Source organism: Pseudorca crassidens, chromosome 1 (assembly GCF_039906515.1).
Source record: "Pseudorca crassidens isolate mPseCra1 chromosome 1, mPseCra1.hap1, whole genome shotgun sequence".
Lineage (NCBI taxonomy): Eukaryota > Metazoa > Chordata > Mammalia > Artiodactyla > Delphinidae > Pseudorca > Pseudorca crassidens.
Genome location: NC_090296.1, coordinates 57,127,955 through 57,150,585, shown reverse-complemented (window position 1 = coordinate 57,150,585; position 22,631 = coordinate 57,127,955). Strand labels below are relative to the sequence as shown.

The following is a 22,631-nucleotide window of genomic DNA, read 5'->3' as shown; positions in this document are numbered from 1 at the left end:
TTCTTCTTCTTGCAACCATCCACAGATGGACAGGGTCCGGATGTTTCCCTGAACAAAGGCACTTTGGTTTAACATTCAGACAGAGGGGCAGGGTTCCCTGAGGCAGGCCATTATGTATAGACAGTATCCTTTTAGTGAACAAAAGCAGTGTAAAGCAAAGGTTAAGGTAAAAGAAACAGATCCAACGTGTAGTCAGATTTGGCTCTTCCCTGTTACAAACACATATTTAAAAGGAAAAATAATTGAATTACACATAGTGTTGGTAACATAGACTCTGGAGCCAGACATACTGTATGTGATTCTTAGTTTTGTCACTTAACTGAGATACATAATCTTGGACAAAGTTATTTAACCTACCTACTATCAGTTAATCCATCTGTTAAAGAAAGGAAAACAATATTATCTTTCTTATATGTTTTTTGTAAAGATTAATTGACTTGATAACCATATGAATGTATTAAAACAGTGCAAGGTTCATGTTATATATGCAATACAAAATATGGTGATGATTATTAGGTTTACAGCCATAATGATGCTAAAATATTGAGAGAGTCAAATTTAAACTTATGGTATAAGATCAATAAATGGAATTGTGGACTCTGAATTTTGCATTGTCCTGCATACATACTTAGTTAATGTTCAATCAGGAGAGAGAAATAACACAATAATTTGAACAGGGAACTTTAATATCAAGAATTATTAATTATTAGAGTATTAGAGTAAGGAGGGATTGACTATTAAGAAAGAGAACTCTAATTATAGAAAAAGCAGTCACTAACCCTAGGGCTGAGACAGAATGCCCATGGAAGACTCCTGCTTCCCCTAGACCAACATGCAGGTCTTGGAGAAAGCACCCCTGTGACTCACTGAATAGCAGAGAAGTACCTGTGTTGTTCCACTTGTGGTGGAACCTGCCAGAAATCTACCCTCTGGGGTGCCAGAGAAAGCTGTTCCCTGTTGGGTGCTGCTGGCTGTCATGCAGTGCAGAAGCAGGGCACTGGGGAAGCCGGATGTGACGCAAGGGTCCGAAGGACTCTGCTATAAAACTGCCTGATGGTCCGGAAAAGTGGTGGGGGAGGGTGCCCGCAGCTGAGTGCTCACAGCTGTGCACTGCAGGAGCTGGGAACTGGAGAATTTACAAGCACCGAAGGAGCTGAGAGTCTGCTACCAGAGAGCCTGGTGAAGGCCTACGCGCTGGGAGAAGCTTCTGGCTGCTTAGTGCTGCTCTCCCGTGTCCCACAGGAAAGGGCAGTGAAGAGGGGAAAGTGCTTGTAGGAGTCGCTTGCTATGAGTGAGCAGACCTGTGCTAGGAAGAAAAAACCCTTCTTCCTGGAATGTCTCTTCAGCCCCTTCTACTGACAGAGCTTCCTGCCACCTGGAATGGAAAAAAAAGTATTTAAAATGTCAAGTACCATTTTCACAGAGCAATCTGACAGGGTGAATTTGGAGCTGAAAGGCGATAAATCAGTAACTGGCACAATACAACAAAAAATTCAAGATGAAAACATAATTCTGTTCCTTGTGCTAACTTATTGGATATGATTCATTCCAGTGTGGAATCTAGAAATACTTATGAATTGGAAAATCACAAATATCATTTGCATTTATAATATTTAAGACAAATATTGGTAACCAATCCTTAAAAAAATTAGGGTACCCTTGAGTTGAGCATCTGCAATATTGACCAGAGTGACACCAGATTTTAAAATTTTTACAGAGGTGTTTTACTATTTTAACATAAAACCAATCCCATCTTGTATTCGTTTTTATCTTACTTCACCTATCAGCAGCATACCCTCGTTGAAACATTTTAAATTTTGGTTTCCAAAATGCCAACTCTTTGACTTCCTACACTGCTGTCTTCTCTGTCCTTTCCACTTTCCAATTCGTATAGGTAACAGTTTCTTGGGAACCTCTTCCCTGTGTTTACTTTCTAGGCTGCATCATCCAATTTCATGCCTTTTAATACCACTGAAGGGCCTGGTGGCGCAGTGGTTGAGAGTCCGCCTGCCGATGCAGGGGACGCGGGTTCGTGCCCTGGTCTGGGAAGGTCCCACATGCCGCGAAGCGGCTGGGCCCGTGAGCCATGGCTGCTGAGCCTGCTTGTCCGGAGCCTGTGCTCCACAACGGGAGAGGCCACAAGAGTGAGAGGCCTGCGTACCGTAATAAATAAATAAATAAAATACCACTGAAGATTCCCATTGACAAAAATATAGTACAAACATCATTGTTTTTTACTATAGTCAACAGACAGACTGGACTGTAGAGTAAAAGGAAAAAAAAAAAATCCATATATGGCATCTTCAACAACACTAGGTAAGAAGGAACCGCATCAACTCTTGAACATAGGCATATGTGACCAGGATCAGCAACTTCTCTGTAGAAGTGATAGAGGGAAAGTACGATACTGAAAGATCTAACAAGTCTCAGAATGAAGGTATGGCCAATAAAATTTATACCCCAAAAGAGAGGTACTTGGCTGAGTAGCTACCAGGTGAACAAATCTGAGAAAACTGACAAGATTCAAAATCCATACCAGCTTCAAGCTGTTGAAAAGTACAGATAAAACTACCTCCTTTCCAACTGATAGAAATTTACCACAAACTGCAGGCAGCAGAAGTGGTGGGCACAAATGCTGGGCCTCCCAGATATACAGAAGTAATATGAAGGAAGAGAGGTTCAGACGATGATAAATTCAGAATGTAGTATAGCAGCAAAATACATTCTTCAGAAACAAGAGACCCATTTAAAAGAAAGGTTTGTAGAGCTCTGGAAGATAAAAATGGTACAAAGAAAGTACCTTTGAATTGATTTATCTGTGAGGGATAGAGAAGTGACTTCACAAAGAGACATTTTTTCAATACCTCATGGTAAAAATACAAAGGGAGGAATCTGTACATTAGTTATTAGACTGGGAAAGCTAATCTGTTTTATCACTTTAAGTACCTCCAGATAACCTCGGAAAACACAACTCATTTAAGCATGAAAAATCAGTAAGAATTATTACCCATTCACATATATATATATAGTAACAAAAGGTGAAAATTAACCAAGTAACAGTACAAAAGTTGATTTTAAAACACAGAAAAATTTTGAAGAAAAATTAATTTTAGATGTCCGTATCAAGTGATTTATACGGGAAAAAAAATCAGTTCTTTAAAGCAACATTTTATTCCAAAACAGAATGGTGTAACATTTTTAGGATAGCTGGTTTTTCTATCAAGCAGTAGTGTCTTTCAAGAATAAATGAAACCGGGGCTTCCTTGGTGGTGCAGTGGTTGAGAGTCCGCCTGCCGATGCAGCGGACATGGGTTCGTGCCCCGGTCTGGGAAGATCCCACATGCCATGGAGTGGCTGGGCCCGTGAGCCATGGCCGCTGAGCCTGCGCGTCCGGAGCCTATGCTCCGCAACGGGAGAGGCCACAACAGTGAGAGGCCCGCATACCGCAAAAAAAAAAAAAAAAAAAAAAAAGAATAAATGAAACAAACAGACAATAAAAATGCAAAAACTCAGGGAATACTAATCTTATACATCCTTTCTTAGAATAAGATATATATAAATAAGAAAAATTTGAAGACGATTTATTATGTGTTCTGGAAGTGAGCAGTTAATGTTTTTAAGAATCTAGGAATGAGTGGTGGCAAGGGATGCAAATATTACAGTCTCCAATAGATAAAAATAAAACTAGGAAAAACAAATAATTGCTAGAATAAATAAATAGTAGAATTGGCTGCCTTACAGATATTAACTTGGAATGAAAAAAATTTTAAATCAGATATTTAGAAAAAAAATAAGGTAGAAGATATTTCTATGTAAATCTATTAATGTCTGTTAAGCCAATATACAATACCTTATACAACAAGGAAGTATGTGTATTTATAAGACATTAATATAAAAGTAGTTACTAGACCAAAAAATATTGCATACCAAAAGCAGAGACTATAAAGTAAATATATGCATTATAAAATTATATATCATATATAACATGTAAAACAAACATTTTAATAAGTGAGATAGTCTATTTCTATTTTTTGATATTGCAAACATATTTGATCTAGTTCTGTAATCGCATGTGTGTGTGTGTTGTAATACATATTGCATATAATTACACAATATATATTATTAATTCCACATTAACCCCCTGACTTCATCACCTTCCATTCTCCCCCTTGCTCAGGTGGAGTTGTTCTTCTTAAGTACCTCAAGTATCTCCATTGTGTCTGTTATATAAAGAGGTAAAAAATAAAAGGAAGGGGGTACAAAACACAATCCTAAAGAGAAATTGAGAAAACATATTTTGAAGGGAATAGTCCTTGTTTTTTTTCATTAGTCAGAGTAGTATCAGACAAACAGAACTGTTCTTGTTCTAAGTAACTCAGATTTCCCCATAGATAGTTTCTATATTACTGTCAGAGTCAAATGTCTTCAAAATCAATGTGATTTTGTCACATCTTACTTATAAGTGCCCAAATAATAAAGGTTAACACAATAATAGCATGCAATGTCAGTTCTCCAGTAACTGGACCCATCCTAAACTAATACCCAGAGAACCATGCCAATTTCTCACCTATCACATAACCTGTTTTCCAAACACACCCAACTTATGACTTCAATAAAACACACCCTGTTCTTAAACTACTCTCTTTTTCCCCCTTCTGCTTCCTCTGTCTTGAATTTATTTCTTGTTTTATCTATTAGCTATATCTTATTATTTTCAAGTACAAGCTTATTCATCACCTTTGTGTGCTCCTTTGCACATGGCTAACAATCTACTTTAAGTCATTAAACGAAAAGAAACTAATGAGTTGAAATACCGATGTTCACTTCTAAATCTCAAGCTCATGGAGAGGATGGGTTGGTGTCTTATTTAATCTCCCTTTTAGGTACATTGTAGAGTGTTTGGCACATAGTTGATGTGTAACAAATATTGGTTAAATGAAAAAAAATGAATGAATGAAAGATGGAAGATTATTATAGAAGTTCATATGGACTAGGTTTGCATTAAGATAATCAAGGAGAATTTTTGCTGAGTTGTTGTGTGAACTGAATCATGAAGGTGGAGGATAATTCAGATAAAAGAAACAGGGTATGCCAAATTGTCAAAAAAAAAAAAAAAGGGTGAAGTGATATCAGAAAACATTAAGCTCATTGTATTTTTTTGCAATATTAGTGCTAAAGACAAGTTAGAGATTTAAAAAAATATATAGAGAGACAGCCTGCAACTAAACCCAGAAAGAGCACAAAGATATTCAGAAGAACAAAAACTTAAATATAAGGCCCAATTAGATATAAATTTATTTTCCAAGAAATCAGATAAAAAAGGAAAAAACCTTTAAAATTGTACTGAGGAGACAGTAATAAAATAAATGTTAGAATCATCTGCTCTTATTTCACTAAATTGCTAGAATAAAGCAATGATATACAGCATAGTAAAGTTTTAGAATGAGTATTCTAATGGTAAGTTTAAGTTAAATGGTTTAAAAAAATAAAGCAATGACATTATCTCATTGTAATTTCTATTCAATCTCCAAAACACCACAGTAAAAAATATGGTTTTTGTGTTTTTGTGAAATATGAAATACTTGTTTTTTCAGGCTAAATTAAAATATCCATTGAATCTTTTCTTAAAAATATATAAATTATACTTATATTTCTCTTTACCTATATAGCATAGAAAGTTGTGAATCTTCTTAATAAAAATACAGTACTTTCTATATATCTTTACCATATGTAAAAAGATAAAAATAACTTTTGGTGACTGTTTCTCTCATCCAATAACCATCATCTTCCTAGGAACAAGGATTGTGTCTTATATATCTTGGCATTTTCAATGTTTGCTTCAGTGACTTGCATACTGAATTCACTCATACAATAAAGAAGAAATAACAGTAAGTAGCATTTATTATTTATTTTGTTCTACACTATATACATTACGTGAATTACCACTTATAATTTTAGCAACAGCTGGTGCTATGAGTACTAGTATCTTCTCTCTTTTACAGAAAAAACTGAAGTTGAACAATGAATAGCTAAAGAAAGAAAACTCTTCTAATGTCATATCACTGTTAAGTAGCTAACCCAGAATCTGAATCCAGACAGGCTAGCTCCCAAGTCTGATTCTGTAAATACCACAGGATATTCTTTTTCTAGAAGTGGAAAAAAGGCAGGTAATTAAAAGCACAATTACTTGTGTTTTAAAATTTGGGGCCTGTATTTATTTATTTTATATAGGTTTTATATATCTTGGTCCCGATGATAAAATCAGTACGTCAGTCAAATTTGATTTCAAATTGTTTCAGCATTTATTTAGCAATAATTAAATTCAAGTTTATGTTTCATGTAATCTGTCTATATGCAGTACCTGTTGGGAAACAATTCTTCCTGGGTCTCTTACATGTTTTGTACATTTGTAAGCAAAGAACTGACTGCCTTTTCTTCCAGATTTCTTTTTTAAAGGACATTTTTGTAGCAAACAGGATTGAAAATAGAGATATTGTCACCCTCTAGATCAAAGGGCAGGCATACTAATTCCCCATTTGAAGAGATTTGAATTCTCTAAACTCAGCATTCCTTTCCTACAATACAATCTACCCCACCTGTGCAGTTATCCTCTGACTCTTTGGGTCTCCCTGTAGGAAGTGGAACTCAGAAATCTAACACAAATAAAACTGATTCTCTGGCTACTGCTATTGCTTTAGCAATAAACTGCCCATCTTAGATTAAGGAATCTCATGTCATCTACCAGCATACATAAAACCAAGGCAAGTTAATTAATTAGCTTGTAAATAATATAAAATCGTAGATGATTTAAAGTTCCTAACTTATATATTATGTGTTTTTCTTACTACATATTATTAAAAGACTTGTTTATAGGAAAGAAAATTTGCTTATGTATCTAATATTTTAAAATATTTTAAAGACCCAAGATTTGAATGACTGGAAGAGTCCATGAAAATTCATCAAAGATGTATGTGGATTTTTCAAATAGTTCAAATGCTTAAATATTTAATCTATTGCTGATAATCTTTAATATATATTTGGCTGGTATGGAATATTTTTAAAACATTAGACCAGCTTTTCACAACAGGGGCCAATTTATCTCCAAGGGAACATTTGGCAATATCTGGAGACATCTTTGGTATACATTGCTTGAATTATATACGTTCATTGCTTCTTGAAATTGGGAGTGGTGGGGGATCCACTAATAGCATCCACGAATGCTACTGGCATTTACCGGATAGAGACCAGGGATGCAGTTAGACATCCTAGGGTGTACAGGACAGCCTCCCCTAATAAAGGGGACCAATTTACTTGGTCCCAAATGTCAATTATGTTAATGTTTAGAACATATCTATATCTATATTTATATCTATCTATATATATACATCTGAAATTGAGATATATAGTTCTATTCTCTCAATGATAAGAATTAACCTGCATACAAAATTACAAAAATATAAATCTCTATATCTATCATATGTCTATATAACTGTTATTCATGAAAATCAAACCATAACATAAATAAGAGCAAATAATCAGCAGAAAACCAAAGTCTCAATTTTTTTAAAGTTTTTAGAATGTACTTATATATAAATATATCAGAGAAGTACAAACAAACCTTATTTTTTAAATCATTGATAATAATGTATAGCCAGTAATGTATATACAGAAGAAAAAATTATCATGTATGTGGATTGAGGTGAATGGGTACGATCATTTAAAAAAAATTATCCTGTATTTGGTTCCCAAAGCCTATCCTGTTGCTATAGCAACAGCTGTCCTATATATCCATTTGGTATTATAGCAATCTGTCAAGGAAATTCTGATATGCAATAATTTGTATACATTAATTTTCAAAATTATAAGAATATGTTTGAATATTATCTGCTTGTTAGAACAACCCTCAAACATCTATGACTTTACAAATTATACTTCTAAAATTATAGGTATGATCACCTTGTGTGTGTGCATATATATATATGGGTGTGTAAATATGCATATACAAACATATACACATATATAATCATATATACACTCATATATAGTCATATATGCACTCATGTATAACCAGCCAACATAAACTGAACTTCTATGTCATAGTATCAAATGAAATTTGTCAGAATTTATCTAATTGGTATAGTATTATCTGATTCACAAATATGGACTAAAAGTGTCATCCTTCACATCATCCAGTGTTAGTAGGATCCATCTATATAGAAATTACAAATTTTATTTTTCAGGAGAAAATTAATGTTGTTTCAAGGACACTAAAAGCAATAAAAAAAGACAACAGGTAGTTTTACTACTTGGTTGGATAGTAACTGAATTTGATAGAACAGTGGGATAATACAAATATTTGTAAATAAATTGAGTATAGCTTTGTAAATTGAACTGACACGAGATTCCAAAGAAGAAAAATGAATTAATTACTATATTCACAATTTAGGAATACCATTCATACTTAACTCATTTAGACAAAAATTTCATCCTGAATCAAAATTTTAGCCTTCCTTTTACTCAGTCTATTAATGGTTGAATATATTTTAAATAGCAACATCTTCTTGTCTACTGAAATACTTATTTAAACTAATTTATTTTCAAAATTCTGAGTAGTTTAAATAGATACATATATATTTACATTCTTTTCAGTTGTTATTTAAAAATGCAGCTCAAAAAATTTTCTACCATGAGAATGTATTTGTGTGCCTGTGTGGTTGTGCAGGTTCAGTTGTATAAAATGTAGTCGAAGAATCAACTGAAAGAAGTAATGAGAAAGAGACAAGATGGTGGCAGAGATAGTAGTGGGGCTGACAGTGGTCCTGAACACAAGTCCCACTAAAACTGAGTTCCTCTGCTGAGTTTATGATTAACTTTTCTATCCAAAATGTTATTCCTTTTCTTGTTCTCCTCAAGATTGAGAAATATCAAATAAAACTGGGAATTGAAACTGAGCAGGACACTGTTGGCCCCTCCCAAGTACAAAAGCCTTTCTGTGTCCCCCATTTCTTTTTTTTTTTTTTTTGGCTGTGCAGTACAACATGTGGGATCTTAGTTCCCCAACCAGGGATCAAACCTGGGCCCCCAGCATTGGGAACACGGAATCTTAACCACTGGACGGTCAGGGAAGTCCCCTCACCCCCACCCCCACCAACTTCCTGTTTTTAGGGAAAACGTTTCAGCCTCCTAGACCTTCTCTGAGCTCCAAAGGGCAGTTTCAAACAGTTACTAATTAGGGGAGTAAGGCAATGCAGAAAGAAACAATAGTGCAGTGTGGGGCCTCATTCTGGATCCTCCTCAGGGGATGTGCATAACAATTTGGTACATGTCTCTAAGTTCTTCTACAGGAACTAAGGCCCCCACCCAGGTGGAGGATGGTAACTTTAGGCTGAGCACAGCCTGTGGACCCCAGACTGGTTGGAACTAGAAGGCTGATGACTGAGATTCCTGGAACACCACCGTGTTACCTCACCACCAACCAATCAGGAAGGCCACACACTCTGCAGACCTCCCCCCAAATTTTGTCTATAAAATCTCTTCCCCAAAAACTATTAGGGAGATTAGGTCTTTAGAGCACGAGCCACCCTATTCTCCTTGCTTGGCCCTGCAATAAACCTTTCTCCCCTTCAAACTCCAATGTTTTGGTTTGTTGGGCCTCACCGTGTGTCAGGCACACGGACTGGGATTTGATAACAGCCCCAGCTATGGGACAGGCAGTAGCCATAGTGGCTTGTTGGACAAGTGGAAGATTGATGATAAGCCTGTAAAAACTGACAAATGGGATGTGTCAGCTGTGAAAAATTCTTTGAATGATTCTGCCAAAATGTACAAGTATGTGGAGAATTTTGGTCTAACTGATGTTCGCCTCACCATCTGTACCATTTCTTGTTTCTTTGCCACAGTGGCTTTGATTTGGACTCAGAGTCCAAGCCTGTTCTGGCTATGTGCATCATATCCTATTTTGTGATGATGCAGATCCTGACCATTTATACCTCATATAAGGAGAAAAGCATCTTTCTTGTGGCCCCAGAAAAGATTCTACAGGGATGTATCCTGATGATATTTGGTACATTCTCAAAAGGTTCGGTGACAAATACACTCTAAAGCTGACCTTCATCAGTGGAAGAACAAAGCAGCAATGGGAAGCCGAGCTCACCAAGTTCATTGTTAAGATTTTGACCACAGCAGAACACTGTTATGGATGTGTACAAGCCTGAAATATCCAGGCTCAATGTCAGTCTCACCACAGAGAAAAAAAATAGCCAATTCTATAACCAGCCATCTTTCTGCTGAATCATGATGAATTAAGGGGTATGGGAGAAAGAAACAGAACTTAAAATGGATAAAGTAAGAAATGTTAAAAAAAAAAAAAAGTCCCTAATTTGTCCTGAAAATTTGGTCTATTCTGGATAAATAGGACTTTCTAGGTCAGATATGAGTAGTCGTAGCTCTAATATCTAGCTATAGCTTCTTTATTTTGCTGATTGTGTTGTTTTGATTTGCTTCTCTGGAAAAGCATTTTTGCTAAAAGTGGTACAGACTCCTTCCTTCATACCTAGCAGTACTTTATATGGTATAGCTTTGTGTCATGCAGTATTTGAGGACTCAGTTTTGAAAACTGTTAACCTGTTGCTGACTTTTTTGTGTTAATTCCTGCTTCAATGGCTGTTTCCCTTAATTCAGGTTACAACTTCTTGTGTATGTCAGCTTTCCTTCACACACTATTTTTGTGGGTGTGTATATATCTGACTTGAGGAGAACTGGGGGAAAAAAACACAGCTTTTTAATTTAAAAGAAATTTTCTGCCTGTTACATTTTGTGCTTTTAACCAATTAAAGAAGCTAATGGCATTTTTTAGTTTTATCTTGCCTAGGTTGTCCACTAATATATCTCTGTTGATTTGTGTGTGCCCTTTAACTGCCATTTTCTAAAATTTTTTTCAATAAAAGGAAAGATGTGAAAAAATATAATGAGAGAAAAGTCAAGAATTATGAATTAAAATAGTATTTAAATAGAGCATTTAAATTTACAGAACAAAGATGTTCTACCTAGTTGTTATATTTAAAGAAAAAAGACGTCTTTTATTTTAATTGAGATGTAATTGGTATATAACATTATATTAGTTTCAGGCGTGCAACATAATGATTTAATGTTTGTATATATTGCAAAATAATCACCACAATAAGTCTTGTTAACATCCATCACCACACAGAGTTACAATTCTTTTTTATGATGAGAATTTTTAAGATCTACTCTCTTAGCAAGTTTTATACATACAATGCAGCATTATTAACTATAGTCAACGTGCTATGCATTACATCTCCATGACTTACTTTATAACTAAAGAATCAGATTTCTCTGCCAGAAAACATGAACAAGTGAAAACTGAGAATTTTAAAATAACAGAATTTTCAAAGTAATAAGAAACTTGAGATATCATTTAATTATTCAATCTTGGATTTTAGAAATAATGCTCAGAAAGTCAGAGTAACTTGGTAAACTGCACACAGGTAGTTAATGAAAAAGACAGAATCCACTTGTTCCAATATCATTATGTCTTAATATCTTTTAAGACAACTCTGCCCCATACAGCCATACATACACCTCCTCCCAGGGCTCTTGGTGTCCTCCCTTCCATATTGACATAATTATCTAAAAGTATCAGGCAATAGCAAAGTTGCTTGACACCACTCCCTTTTTCTTCACACCATGTAATGTTTGATAACCATCAAGATACTCTGAAAGGTTAGCTTTATCTCCTATCTTTCTTGGGGATTCTTCAGCACCAGCCTTCTCTACATGGGTGCTCAGATCTGTATTGCTCTATGCAAGCAGTAACTCTGCATCCAAAATATACAGCTCAAACTTTTCAAAAGCATGAAAGAATTTAATGCTGTGTTAGTTTGTGTCCTGGTGAAATCTGAGTTTTCTACTAAAGAGTAAAAATATTAAAAGTAATCAATGAGGGCTTCCCTGGTGGCACAGTGGTTGGGAGTCCGCCTGCCAATGCAGGGGACATGGGTTCATGCCTCGGTCTGGGAAGATCCCACACGCCGCGGAGCGGCTGGGTCCGTGAGCCATGGCCGCTGAGCCTGCGCGTCCGGAGCCTGTGCTCTGCAACGGGAGAGGCCACAACAGTGAGAGGCCCGCGTACCGCAAAAAAAAAAAAAAAAAAAAAAAAAAAAAGTAATCAATGAGCCAAATATGAAAGTCTATTTGACATTATTAAATATTTCCTGGAAAATCTCACTATATCTTCTGGGTTCTTTTCTTTTTCCATGATCAAAATTATTTCTCATCTATTTCAGGTGGTCACATGCACCCAGCACATAGAAAAACACACTCATTGCTGAACTCACTTCATTCAATAGATGTTCTGCTTTTCCAATGTATTAGGCTACCTCCCAGTTAAACGTTGTAATTATGCATTTAAATCATTCCCAACTCATGAGAAGAAGTAGCAGTGCATTACCCTCATTTAAAGCCTTTTCTTTTAGGGTGCTGCAGACAATTCAAAACTATTTTTGACAAGCAATCCTGAATAAAACTTTTTTCACTTTATTAATGTACCAGTTAGGAAGAATCTTTACTGCTGACAGAATTTCAGAGATTCTCCATGACGATCTTCAGAGAAACTACTGGCCATGCTACCATAAGTGTCCACAGTGCCTGATGTTGATTTTTTGATGGTTCTTTTGAAACCGAGCAAAATCCTGTGGGGTTCCTGGGCATGGAAGACTTTCTGTCCCCCATTTCTTGTAGGGAACAGACCTCCAGCCTCCATGACCTTCCCAGAGTTCCAAAGGGCAGATTCAGACAGTTGCTAATCTGGGAAGGGAAGGGATGCTGACAAGGGAGGGGCAGCTAAGAAACAATGGTGCAGCCTTGGGGAAGGGTCCTGGTCCCACCTCAAGGAATACACATAACAATTCCTTTAAACTATTATTCTTTATTGTAACACATGAAACAGTTGCTACAGTATAAAATTATGGTTGTTTTCTATTATGACTAAAAATAGCTAGTGGGGATGTAATTCAGAGAAATATAATGCAAACCTTATTTTGTCTTTAAAATTTCTAAATATGACAGATGTTGCTTCAGTCCATATAATAAATAATTAAACAGTTCCATGAATAAACTCAATAGAAATAAAACTACAGGAACACTTTCTAGCAACATTATCATCTCAGGTAATTTAATAAGTTAGGGCAAAGCTATGAAGAACTAAGAAAAAAAATAAATGTTTTCTTCACAATAAAAGAGTTTTACCAGGGAAGTAAGTTGAAAGTGGTACAAATTAAGAGAAGCAAAATAGTTTTGATAATTACAAGTGATTGAATAAGTGAATATATGTGATATAAGCTGTAAAATAATAAAACACTAATTTCTAATTTACATCACTAGATATATGTCAATATGCATACAGATAAAAGTAAAAACCTATAAACATAAAAATGTTTACACTTAAAGTGAATGAGTTACTAAGTCCTCCAAAAGAGAATTTTTTAAGAAAAAATGAAATGCTAGTGTTTTACAAATTTTAAATGAAAGAAAATTAGTCTAAATTTAGGTTTGATAGTGAATATTCTAAATTTTAAAGAAAAAATTAAGCATCATTATCATGTTTTCCTTACCTGAGGGAAAATTACTTTCTCTAAATTACTACTGTATTTGATTATTTATATAATTTCTTCCCATATGACTCTTCTCATTAATGATTTTGTTTTGTTTCTCCCTGGTTTCAGAAGAAATCTAAATATGAACTTCCTCCTTCTGATATTTTTGTGTACATGAAGAGTATATTTAGGTTGGTAAAATGTATACATATATACACATATTGACTATATTTCTTACAGATAGGACTGTTCATACATATTTACATATATATGCACATATTTATCTATATGTACTCAAGTCCCTCCCCCTCAAGACTACTGCCTATATTTGAGTCCACTCATAGTTCCTTGATTTTAGGCTTAGGGGAAGTTGTAGTTCTCTTGTTAAAGGTCAGTATTTCTGGGGCTTCCCTGGTGGCACAGTGGTTGGGAGTCCGCCTGCCGATGCAGGGTACGCGGGTTCATGCCCCGGTCCGGGAAGATTCCACATGCCGCGGAGCGGCTGGGCCCGTGAGCCATGGCCGCTGGGCCTGCGCGTCTGGAGCCTGTGCTCCGCAACGGGAGAGGCCACAACAGTGAGAGGCCCGCGTACCGCAAAAAAAAAAAAAAGTCAGTATTTCTAATTAAGATCTTGTATCCCACACATTCTACCTTTCTGAAAACAAAATGTTATTGTTTTCTTCATTTTCAAATTATAACACACCTTAAGCATATATACCTGCCCAATATGGTGCTGGTAAAAATGATTTCTGCTTAATGTTACATAATCCTTAAAAATAGTTTTCTATTTCCTTTCAGTATATTCCCAATTGATTTAATGTATATACGCTCATATTTTATGTTCATATAAATTCATTAATTTCCCACCTGAAATTATTTTGGTTTTTTTATCTGTGTCAGACAAGGAAAATAAAAGCATTTTTATAATTTTAAGGTGAAAGGAATGAGAATTAAAAATTACTATAGCTCCCAGTAGCAGCTCTTCCTGGATGTCAGAGATTCCCTTCTAACATTTCTCACACATAACGATCACAGTTTCTAGGAGTTCGATGTCATATAACTTTGTATTTTCATTGTTTACCCATTGGGCAGTGTTTTCTCTAGAGTCAGCACCGGTCAGACTCCTAGCAAGTGAAATAAAAACAGGCTCAGCATCCTGGACCTGGTCTCTCTTGCTCTGGTGTTTCAGCTTTTCTCTAGTGACTGCAGCTGCTGCTGTCTATGGCCTTTGCCTCTGTGCCTATCCTGAGCTTCGGAATATTCTCTCTCTCTGGCTCCAGAGGACTGATATCTTAAACTTAGAGGGAACTTCTGCTCTCTAGCGATCCTGATAAGGATTAAGAAAAAACATGGACCCCTAGGGTTGCCTTTTAAGTCAACCCTAGAAGATCTTGGAAGATCTTACAGTGCACTTTAGATATGTCATATCATAAATGGTAGCCTCCTTCTCCTCTGAATAGCAAAGATTGATGCCATGTCCTGCCCATTATCTGCTGCACACAGTAAGTAGGGTGTAGCTCTAGGACCTTGATTCAGATTTTTCTTGCTCCAATGATGTGCTGAAACATTTCTGCTGGACTCCTAGACTCCCACAAGGCTTTTTAGCTCAGCTTGGTTTAAGAAAAGGAAAACAGAGGAGAGCAGCCAGGATGGCAGAGTAGAAGGATGCTAAGCTCACCTTCTCTCATAGGCATACCCAAATCAAAACTAACTGCAGAACAACCATTGATGAAAAAGACTGAAACCTCCCAGAAAAGATCATCTATACCTAAAGACATAAAGAAGGAACTGTAATAAGACAGGTAGGAGGGGCAGACTCACAATATAAACAAATCCCATACATTTTGGGTGGGTGACCCACAAACTGGAGAATAACTACATAGCAGAGATTCTCCCACAGGAGTGAGAGATTCTCCCATAGTAGTGAGATTCTCCCATGTCAAGCCCCCCAGCCTGAAGGTCTGGCCCTGGGAAGAGGAGTCCCCGGAGCATTTGGCTTTGAAGGTCAGTGAGGCTTGATTGCAGGAGCTGCACAGGATAGGGGGAAATAGAGACTTCAATCTTAAAGGGCACACATTAAATCTCAAGTGCACTGGGAGCAAGTACAAAAGGAGTAATTTGATAGAAGCTTGGGCCAGACCTATCTCTGGTCTTGGAGGGTCTCCTGGGGAGGTGGGGGAGCAGCTTTGGCTCACCCTGGGGACATAGACACTGGTGGTGGACATATAAGGAAGGATTTATCTTCATGAGTGCTACTGGAGGCTGACATCTTGGCACCAAGTTCTGGCCCCATCCAACAGCCTATAGGCTCTAGTGCTGGGATGCCTCAGGCCAAACAACTAACTGAGCAGGGAACACAGCCCCACGCATCAGCAGATAGGCTATCTAAAGACTTCCTGAACCCACAGTTGCCTCTAGACATGCCCCCAGACACAGCCTAGCCAGAGGGCCAAGACCCAGCTCCACCAACCAGTGGGCAGGCAACAGCCCCTCCTGACAAGAAGCCTGCACAAAGCTTTACCAGCTTCATCCACCGGGGGGGAGACACCATAAGAAAGAAAACCACAGCCCCACAGCCTGTAGACCATGTCTGCAAACACAGGCCAGATACTACTTTGGGACTAGCTGGCCCCTGGCCCTTGGGTGATGAGAGGGAGAGTACTGCTGGGGTGCATAGGATGTCTCCTACAGAGGGCCACTTGTCCAAGGTTGAGAAATGTAATTAACCTACCATCTACATAAAAATACAAATAGGAATTTAGCCAAAATGAGGTGACAGAGGAATATGTTTCAGAAAAAGGAACAAGATAAAACTCCAGGAGAAGAACTAAGTGATGTGGAGATAAGCAATCTATCTGAGAAAGAGTTCAGAGTAATGATCATAAAGATGATCAAAGAACTCAGGAGAAGAATGGATGCACAGAGTGAGAAATTAGAAGTTTCTAAGAAAGAATTAGAAAATATAAAGAACAACCAAACAGAAATGAAAAGTATGATAACCTAAATGAGAAATACACTAAAAGGAATCTATAGTAGACTAAATGAGGCAGAAGAAAGGAACAGTGAGCTGGAAGACTGAGTAGTGGAAATCTTTGTCACCAAACAGAAAAAAGAAAAAAAGAATGAAAAGAAATGAGGACAGTGGATGAATTTTATAGTGTGTAAACTATATCTCAATAAAATCATTTTAAAAGGAGAAACAGGAGGAGGAGGAGGAGAAGAAAACACCAAAGGAAGATACATGAAAGTTTGCGTGGAGGAAAATTTGAATTTAATTTGTGCTGTTCTAGTGGGAAGAACTAGAACTAATGAACCGAAGTGGAAAAAGGTAGATTTTATTTCATATAAGAAAAACTTTGTTCATCACCCTCTTCAAAAGAAACAGCCTGCATTATAAGATTGTTTTTCATCCCTGGAAGCTTAGTACTCTCCATAAAGAATATTACAAAATCAAGTTAGGAAGAAAGTTGAAGTAAACTATCACTATGATGCCTCCCAAATTTATGATTTTATGCATCCAAACCTTAATAAGTTATGTGCAAACAGTTTGTGATTTTGGTATCCAGAAACTGCTATATATTTAAATACAAACTGATTTTAAAGGGAAAGAAAAAGAAAGAAATGAGGACAGTTTAAGAGACCTCTGGGACAAAATCAAGTGTGGTAATATTTGCATTATAGGGGTCCCAGAAGGAAAAGAGAGAAAGAAAGGGCCTGAGTAAATATTTGAAGAGATAATAGTTGAAAACTTCCATAAAGGAAACAGTCACCCAAGTTCAGGAAGCACAGAGAGTCTCATATAGGATTAACCCACAGAGGAACACAGAGATGGAGGAACATAAACCAGAATTTCTATCTTTTATTATCATTCTAGAGCCATGACCCCCACTGCTGCCACCAAATCCTCATACACTATTTTAAAACAGTGCTTGTCACCCCAGAAGTTATCTGACTGTTTACTCCATAGCTTGATGTATTTTCTCTATAATTCCCTGGGGTTAATCATAAAAGATGGCATTCAATACTTCAACATTTTTCTAAAAATATTAACAGGGGCTCATCTAAAATCCTATCATTGACATCTACTATTGGTAATTCTCTTCCTTCTTTTCCTTCCCTTCCTCCCTTTCTCTCTTTCTTTTTCTTTCTTCCTTTCTTTCTTTCTTTCTTTCTTTCCATTTTCTCTTTTCTGATGTTACTTTCAGCTGAAGGCATCAGTAACAGAAAAAATAACATGTACATTTCGTATTACCAAAGATAACCCTATAAAAGTTATGAATACATAAACAAATCTCAATTAAAGTAATAAAATTCACTTACAACTACTCAGAGATAATCACTGACAGCATGCTGTATGTTAACTTTTAATATTCTATTCTGCTTAAATTATAGTTGCAATTGTGTATACATACACACTTATTATGTAAGCATAATAAGTAATTTATATTTTCACATATGAACACCAGTTAAAATTTATTTAGATCCTAAAGAAATAGGCTAAAATGTACAAGTCAAAAGTTTTATATTTTTCTTTACAATTTCAGTCCAAATTATATAACATATGTACATTCTGAAATTATATAACAAATGTACATTCTGAAAAAAAAATAAAATTTTTCTGATATTCCACATTTAACATGTTTTACTCTATTAATGTTTTTTATAACTCATAACGTTTCTCAGAATTTTTCGAGAAAAGAACTTCAGAGGAAATCTGACTGCAAATGTGACTAAAGTAGGAATGAACACTTGTTCTCTGTACAACTCAAAAGCATTCTTTCTAGTTCAGTTTAGAAAATGTCAGTATTTGTATGACATTTTGAATTTCATCAAGGACATGTACCCATTAAAGGTGTTTTAAAAAATAGAGGAATTGAGAAATCATATAATTAACCTTTATACAAAAATGTTAGGGTTTCCTGATGATTTAAAGTTAAATCTGTGGTATTATGTGAAGCAGAGAAAGTTAAAACTTTTATTTATATTTTTCTCTATTCTCTATAGAAAAAAACGATTTATGGTTAAGTCTGTACTTTCTATACAATCAAGCTATAAAACAAAAAATTAAGATTCTGTTTAATATAATAAAATTACATATACAAATTTAACTGATAAATTATATAATACATATTTTCTGTCACTTGGCTTTTTTTTTAACATATTTTCTGTCACTTTTAATTTTCAGGGAAATACTATTTATGTAAGATATTTTATTCTATAAATTGAATAGTCATGTTGAAATTACCTTTTGACATATAGATGATATTGCTATATTTATTATATACTTTCATAAACATACCATTAAAAGTTACCCTGAGAAAACTGAGATATGCTAAACCAATGACAGATTTAAAAAAACAAAAACAAATAAATAAACATGTATTTTTATATTCTTAGGTTCTTTATTATCTTAATAAAGAAACTAAGCCTGCATAAACCATTCTGAAGTGATGGCTCTAACAGGTGGAGAACTAATTCTATACAATCCCCAGAGCAGGTTCTGCCAGCAATACCATGACTAGAACATACTGCCACCACCACCTTTGTTGGGGCTCACTACATTTCAAACTCATGTTTAATCATAACATCAACCTTATGCAGTAGATACTAGTCTATTACTAGACTATGGATAATCAATAGTCATCAAATGGGTAACTTTGTGCTACATGAACACCAAATAAGATAGATTAGGATGAAAGTCAGATTGCAATTACATAGTAGGTAGATATAATACAATTAAATATTTTTGTGAGACCAGAGACCTCACTGTGTGACTATGTTCCCTGAGAAAAGCCAGAAGTCACTTCTGTTGGGAGACAGGTCTTTATGTTTCTGTATATCTTGTAAACAGAGGTGTTGGCTGTTTTTATTTCATACTACTTTTTCAAGTTTGTATTTATTTCAAAGTGCCTTAGCATATAGAATTTGTTTCTCTGGAGAAAAGGGAAGACTTATTTACTTGTATTCCATTATAAGAAGTCTGGGTTTGCTAATAAAGTTGGAGTTCCTCAGCTGTGAAACAAACCACCATGTAAGCAGCATTTACCTTAGCCTCTTGTTTCACCACTATAGTATTGTAATTGTGGGGGAAGTATATTAGTTTCCTACTGCTGCAAAACAAATTATCACAAACTTAGTGGCTTAAAACTATACAAATGTATTGTCTCACAGTTTCTATAAGTCAGAAATTTGGGCACATTGTGGTTGAATTTCCTATTCAGGCTCTTACTGGGCTAAAATCAAAGTGTGGAGCTGTGGTTCTCAGCAGAGACTTTTAGTTTTCTTCCAACATCATGAGATGTTGATAGAATTAATTTCTTTGCAGCTATAGGGACTGAGGTCCTTGTTTGGCTGCTACCTGTGTGCCAGGTTCTGCTCTTAGCTCCTAGAGGTCACCCAGAGTAGTGTAGATTATAGAAAGGCAAAGGTTAAATGGTAGCACTTTACCTTCAGAGAAAAGGCAGGTGCAATTATCATCAGCATTAATAGATAGAACATCTAGTAGAACCCTCACATTGGATTTATGACAGTGAAATGAGAATAGAAATATAGCAGAAAGACAAAAATGGAAGACTCAGTATGTGTCTACTTGCTTCAGCCAAGATAGTGCATCAGATGCATTGCTAGATTCCATTAGGAAATGCAGAGACTGGCAACCCATCAAAAACTGTAATATGGGTTCTGAATCATATCCTCATTTAGACACTTGTCCGGATCCTGGAAAACTAGATGAAACATGGCAAATGATGGCAAACTACCAGAATCTTACACAAGCTGGCCCCAGAACCAGCTGTTGTGTTGGAAAAGTGTCACTGCTACATTATAAATAGGAAAATGTGTTCTTTATTTTAATATGCCATAAGTAGAGATCAAAACCAGCTATTCTTTTATGTAGGAAAGATAGAAGTAAACATTCGCTGTCTTATTCAAGATTATGTTAACATTTATTTTCTGTAAAAATAGTCTTCAGGGATTTTGGTAGTCTTGAACATTCCCAAGAACATCATGCTGATCTATATTGACGACATTATGCTATTATGGAATAGGGTTTGATAAGGAGGAAGTGGTTAAGTACTCTGCTTGCCCTAAAAAGACACAGGCAGGCCAAAGGATTGGACATAAACCCCTTGCAGATGCAAAGACCTGCCACTCCAATGAAAGTATCAAGGATCCAGTGATCTGTGTCCTCTCAGAATTTCTGCTTTAAGTTAAAAGTCATGTTGCTACACTTCTGTTACAGACTGAATATTTGTGTTCCCCTCAAATTCTTATGGTGACATCTAAAAGCCCAATGTGACGGTGTTAAGCTATGGGGGCTTTGGGAGGTGATTCGTTCATGAGGAGGTAGCCCTCATGAATGATATTAGCACCCTCATAAAAGAGACCTCAAAGATCTCCCATACTTCCTCTACCATGTAAGGACACAATGAGAAAATTGCCATCTGTGAACCTGGAAACGGGCCCTCATCTAATGCAGAATCTGCCAGTGCTTTGATCTTGGGCCTTCCAGCCTCCAGAACTATGAGAAATCAATTTCTGTTCTTATAAACCATATAGTCTGTGGTACTCTATTACAGTAGCATAAATGGATTAAGATACTCAGCAAGTCAAGTGTCATAAGTGAAAGTAATAAGAAATAGCAAATAGCATAAGTGAAAGTAAGTGAAATAGCAATCTATCATACCCTAGAAATGGTACATTTGGAATGAAGCCCAAATAGTACAATTTTTTCATTTTAATTACTTCTCTTGCACCAATGCCTCCTTCTTAAATTGCACCTAGGGCCTAAAGTGGGGGAAATATTCTTTCCTAGACCAACTATTAGCAGACAAAAAAGAGCTCAGTTTGGTTAACAGATGGGTTGATCCAATATGATGTATTAAGTGAAAATTGAAGATGAACTGCCACAACACAGCGAACCAACTTAGGCATGGCTCAGAAGGATATTGGTAAAGGAAATTTTCCCAGTGGCAGAATCAATAGCTAATATATCATATTCTAATACATTGAATCAAAAGATAGAAGTATGTCTTGTTTTTCTAATAATTATTTCTAGTGAACCACTTAGAGAATTTTTGTCTCACATTCCTGAGTCCTTAGGCTTTGCTGGATCAGAGGTCTGGAATCCTAGTACTAGTAGTGAGAACTGATGAAATTCTTCCACTAGGGAGCACAGACAGATGTTACAGATATTATCACCTTGCAATCAGTTTGGGCTCCATACATGGAACAGCAGGCAAAGAGTTACTTGCAGGGGCTATTGGTTCTGATCACCGTTAAAAGCCAGGTTTGCTGCTCCACTATGGGTGTGGGAAAATGTAAGCATAAAATGCCTGGGAACTACTGGGGTGTCACATCATTTTTCCATGCCTGATGATAGTGTAAATGGGCAATTCCAACAATCATTTCCCACAAATGGTAAAGCAGGTAGGGGTTTTCATTTCTTCAGGGTAAAGTATGTGATCAAACAACCTAGAATTTCTGAAATACTAGCAAAGCGTGTGAACAATCTATAATTGATACTGGAGGAGGCAGATAATTCATGTTTGGAAAAAGTTGCAACAACAAGGAACGTAGCTAGTTCCAATAACACTCCTGAATTATGTATTTCGTAGAGAGTGCAGCCTATGTTCCTACACTACTCTAGGATTTATGGCAATTTTAGGTCCTTTCTGGTCTAAATAAATGTTTTTTGCTTTTGCTTTGATTGCTTGCACTCAAACTGAGGACTAATAGAAACCTGTATGTGTAAAAGACATTGGTCCAGAAAAGTTTTGTCAAGTGAAAGAGCAAACAGTAACACTAGGGAATACCAATATGTAAGGTTTGTGTAGAATACAAAGCTCTAAAGAGAATGAAATTGCTAAGCCAGAAGGCAGTAGGTAACTAATAATGTTGATGGTCCTAAGCCAAAATAAGATTTCAAGTAGGAGGGAGTGGTCAATAATGTCAGTTATTGTACAGAACTAAGCAAGATAAAAATAGAAATATTCTTTATTATTTTTAATATGGAAATTA

The 22,631-nt window shown here is 36.1% G+C and overlaps 1 long non-coding RNA gene and 1 pseudogene across 1 annotated transcript in view; one reads left to right on the top strand and one right to left on the bottom strand.

Moving 5' to 3' along the window:
• Positions 1 to 22,631, bottom strand: part of LOC137227615 (uncharacterized) — a 415,363-nt gene that overhangs the window by 340,629 nt on the left and 52,103 nt on the right. The window lies entirely within an intron of this gene.
• LOC137206878 (signal peptidase complex subunit 2 pseudogene) lies at positions 1,054 to 10,290 on the top strand (annotated as a pseudogene).